The sequence below is a fragment of the Montipora foliosa genome, chromosome 3 (genome assembly GCF_036669935.1).
Source record: "Montipora foliosa isolate CH-2021 chromosome 3, ASM3666993v2, whole genome shotgun sequence".
NCBI classification, from domain to species: domain Eukaryota; kingdom Metazoa; phylum Cnidaria; class Anthozoa; order Scleractinia; family Acroporidae; genus Montipora; species Montipora foliosa.
This window is the reverse complement of record NC_090871.1, coordinates 36323393-36328392: the sequence shown is the minus strand read 5'-3', so window position 1 is coordinate 36328392 and position 5000 is coordinate 36323393. Positions and strand designations below refer to the sequence as shown.

General features: G+C 39.2%; 1 protein-coding gene across 1 annotated transcript in view; it reads right to left on the bottom strand.

Annotated features, from left to right (window-relative positions):
* Nucleotides 1-2015, bottom strand: part of LOC137994786 (nucleolin-like) — an 8050-nt gene extending 6035 nt beyond the window's left edge. The window contains exon 1 of the mRNA XM_068840382.1: nucleotides 1921-2015. The gene's annotated coding sequence lies outside the window, so the exon portion shown is untranslated. The remainder of the gene's footprint in view (nucleotides 1-1920) is intronic.
* Between the last annotated feature and the right edge of the window lie 2985 nt (nucleotides 2016-5000).

The window sequence follows — 5000 nt, the reverse complement described above, 5'->3', positions numbered from 1 at the left end:
TCATAACATGTTAGGAAACTTTTGGATGACGGGATTTGACCGAATGGTTTATTTATTCATCTTGTTTACTATTCCTCAGTAGACGAGATGAGATAGTAAAAATATAAACGAAAAAACCCTACAAATATATGACTTCAGAGTATCGGCAAACGAATCACACAATAAAAAAAATCTTCTTTTCGATGACGTAGTGCCATTTCGGGCTAAAGCCCGTAAGCGCAAAAACTGAACGAAACATGTGGCCTCGAATTGGGCTTCAGACGAAAACCCCACTGATGAGATAGGCTATGGTCCCCATAATTGGTTAATATGAAAAATACCATAATACTCTTAGTCTGTCCCTCCAAAATTTTGTATAAGCCTTGTTTCCATTCAGTCTTGGGACTTATAATGGTCCCAAGAGAAACTGGAAACAATGCTTATGCAAAACGTGGGAGGGAAAACCAAAGAGTATTATAGTATTTTTCATATTGGCTAATTTAAAGGCACATTGCCAACCTTGATGCAACGCGATCGTTTGTTACTTTTTTGAAAATGGCACTATAGTTGAATAGGGTATTCCGATTGGTTAACTATTTTTGTCGCGCCAATGTCTGTAATTTCGTGAAACACGAAATCCATGCGCGGCGCCAAATGCATTCAGGTGGAAACTGGGCCTTTATGAAAAACTACTCAGCCCCATCCAATAGCCCTTATTCACAATAGCGGCCATGTTGGTTTTCAAATTGTCATGCAAATTAGCCATGTGTTATGCTGGGGGAAAAACATTGGAATAAAGGCAAATTGCGGAAAATCGACACGTCGAAATATTGAATTAACATTGATAAAAGTACATTTTAGAATTTAGAATTAAGTACCTTTTATAATAATTTTATATCTTTTAATTGCCTCCGACATTTTGACTTTCTATTTCGTTATCTGCTAATTTTTCAGCAAAAAAAAAATCCAAGTAACTTGTGCAAGCATTCTGTTTTACTACTCAGGTGATAAACATTCAATGAACATGAAACAAATCATCTGCGTGGCTAAGATGTTCGTTATAACCTCTCGAACTTGTGTTGTTTGCCCCATCAGAAGTGTGTAGCTAATTTACAATAGCAAATCCAACATGGCGGCTATCGTGAATAAGGTCTATTATTGTTGAGTGTTTTTATATGAGACTTGGGACATTTGAAATAACACCTGGTGTCAAACTAAAACAACCAGAAGAAATACGGACGACTGAGTGACCAAGATGTCAAAACAACTTGCATAGCATTAAAAACAAGAGGGAGGCTTTTTCTTTATTGCACTACACCATTTTTGAATTTTTTCTTCAGACGAATATTCTTAAAACAGCTGAATTAAGTGTCACTGTGTTCAAGTGTTTCGTTGTCACTAATTTAATGTCAGATTTGTTTTATAGTGAGTCATTTAAAGACATAATGGATGCATTTAGACTTCATTAACGTTTCTAATTTTCCACATCTTCTTTAGCTCTACCTTGTTTTAATCGACACTTTAAGGAAGAATTTTTTCTCACCAATTTCCTGTTTTTTCTATTTTGATGATAGAGGCGAGCTTAGGTTGTCTTTAATCGAGCGTGTGACTACTCTAAAATGTGTCTGCATCAAACTCTGAGAGGGTCAAACAGCCCTTATTTTGTGAAAAATCTCAACTACCTTCATGCAAAAGAAAAGTGTCTTACTTGAAAGAAATATTACGCGAGCAATTAGCGGAAGTAAAGCAAATCTCAACACGAGTAACCAATGTATTGCTATTTTAATTACCGGGAATTCTAAAGAGTTAAAATTGACCACGTTGAAGTTAGATATTTTTCGCTCTCTTTTAAGTCGAATAGTAAACAGAATAATGCGTACTCCCTTAATTAAGGTGGCATCCAAGGCAGGACTTAAAAAGACGTAAGACAGTGTCACTTACCTTATCCGTGTACCTATATCACACCTTGCCTTGGTCTTGACCTGATCCGTCTGAGCTTCAATTGCCACTCAAACACTTTTTGTCATCTGCTTGTGGGATGAGGTGACGTAAGATTAAACGCTTGGTTTGACTTTTTCGTGAAATATATATTATTATTTTAAACCTCGTATCTTTAGTTTACCGTAAACATTTTTCCACGACCTGTTAAAAATAATTTTACTTAATAAGAGTATTACCTTGTTTTCGAAGGAGCGTCTTTACCGTTCAGTTGTTTTCGTTTTTGCTGACAAAAACTTTCCTCTCGTCCAAAGAGGTCGCCAAATATCAGAAACGTTTAGCCATATTTTTTTACAGTAAACAATTTCATCTAGTTTTGCAACCATTAATCATTGGTTTGACCAGTGGAAACCTGCTTTATTTTTCAAAACAAAGTTATTTTCTGGAGTACTTTAGCTCTTCAAGAATGGACAGGGATCCTTATTCGTTTGATGTTCGTTCCTAGGGGGTCCAGATTTCACAAACGTGCAAGTAGACGTTCTAGCAACCACAGTCATGAATGAGAATGAGTACAATAAAGAATGATCCTCATTGAAAAATGATATGTTAAATTTTAATGTTATTTTGCTTCCTCGAAGAAACTTGTTTAGTGGTCATTAAAAAAGACTTCAACAAGACGACTGCAACTTTAACTCTATGCCGGCCACCCCTTTTATTGACTTGCATTTACCAATGCTTAGACGCCTAATATATCTGAATTGAAAAACAAATACGATATTCTTCAGGTAGGAAGATCAAACATTCATTATTAAATGGTCAGCCGGACGATTCGTGAGAGTAGAGCCTGACAATATATCGCAACAAAAACTCGTTGCTTTCTTGCATGCCTTTTGGTTTTAGATTTGTTCCTAAGACCATTCTAAATAGATTGCGTAAAGAATTCTGTCGGAAAACTTGTTCGAAAGTGAACTGCAAAAGTCACCTAATGTCTTCTTTTAAATGTCTATCGCAATAAAAGGTATCTCTACAATCTCGAATTGTAGTTCTTTATTTATTTCGATTTAATGACAGACACGACTACGGAGGCCCTTCCAGGAAGGGGTGGGGGTCTTAGTTTCCATGCTCGCTTTAAAAATTTGCTTTTCTTCCCTTGTTCCCAAAATTACTTTCAACTTTTTGATCCCCTCGTTCCTTCAGCTAAGGTGTTGTGTTTTTGCTCCCCTGTTCCCCAGTTCAAATTAACCATGGTCCCGTGTTCCCGAAATCCTTGGGAGGGCCTCAATACGCTTGTAAAACCACACTCAGACAGACTATCTCAATAGGTATGAACTCACAGAAATTACAGATCACGACTGATAAACAAGTCATTATCCTAGAAAGTATGAATAAGTGTCCAAAGCCGTATTAGAATATACTATAAATAGGTTCCCAAAAAGTCGTCTAAGCCGAATAAGAATTCATTCAGAAGTTCCTTTTAAACCAAAAATGCTAGAAGCTGTTCTCACTAAGAATGTAAAGCCTAGTTTCCATATATGATCTGCATCGGTCTGCGACGGTCGGAAGCTGTCTGCATCGGTCTTCTCGCAGACGATCGTAAACAACGCAGGTAAATGTTTTCATTTAAATCTGAAGCGGTCTCAGACAAGCGTACCACTACTCCTCTGCGAAGCGAGGAGAAAAAGTCTGATTAGACGTGTTTCAAGGCGAACAATAGTGTGTCGCCGATAGGACACAGATCATCTCAGACACACGTTTCCATTAAAATTGTCTTAGTCGGAAGCGTCGTAATGGTCGGGAAAGTAGAACTAGATTCAGCTTTCTCGATCATCCAGACCGTGTGCCGCAGATCGCCTCAGACGCCGGGGACAAATGTTTCCATATGTCTGCGACGTGGCTCAGACCTCTCGGCGATCTTGTCGCAGACCGATTGCAGACCATTGCAGATCATATGGAAACCAGGCTTAAGTAAATTGTACACATTTACAATTCGATGAAAATAAGAAAACGTCAGAGCATTTCTTCGTGCATATTTTGTCCAAAGTAGAGGAATGGAGATGACATGTGAGGCTTTTTTTATTGAGACAAGCCAGGGGAACTCAATGCTGTGGGCGCACGTTAAGGCCGGTACACACGAGGGAGCTTGCTCCTGAAACACGCTCCCGAAACACGTTCCCGGGTTAGTAGGGAGGTGAATGATGAAACAACCCGATTGGGGCATGGGAACTTTGAAAGTGAGTTAACAATGAGTTGTGGATGAAAAAATAAGCCAATTTGATTGGCCAACTGGAGACACGCCATGTCACGGCAAGCAAATTTCAGTACACACCAGGGAGCTTGCTCCTGAAACAGACTCGTGCAACAGATTTGCCCCTGGAGCTTCAACAAGTTGCAAAAATAGTGGAGACACTTCACCTTCTTGGGGCGTCATTAATTTCCCTATTATCTCTCACACTGCGGCCCCCCTCCCCCCCTTATCAGTGTTGCTAGCAAGACAAAAAAATGTTGGGAACTTAAGCAGTCAACATTGAAAGGGGGAGAGGGGAGAGGAAGTTGGAAAGGTTTAAATTCTAGATACGGCGGGCATTGGAAGCTAGAAAAGGTGTTTTTTAATGAAAGTGTCTCAACAATTTTGCAACTTGTTGTTGCTCCCTTATATCAAACCAGTTTGATATGAGGGAGCAAAACTCGGGAGCTAAAGTCTTTTTGCACAACATATTTTTTCGCTAGAAATCGTTGGTGCAGACGAGGGAGCTTTGCTCCGGGAGCGTGTTGCAGGAGTGTGTGCGGGAGAAAGCTCCCTCGTGTGTGTACCGACCTTTAAGCTAACGAAAAACCTGCATTTGTTATTCTACTACTTGGGTCCCCGTCGGTCTTAAAATCTTTTCAACTATTTTTTTGCATTACTCAAACCCACATCCAACACACTGAATCACCTATTCAAGAAGTCATCATTTGTTAAATATACTTTTCCTCCGTTCATATAGCAATGGCTGTGCCTGAAGCTCAAGTTCCCAACGTTCTTGATCAGACTATTTTGCAAACGAGCGCATCCAAATCCTCCACCTAGGGGAAAAACAACTTAG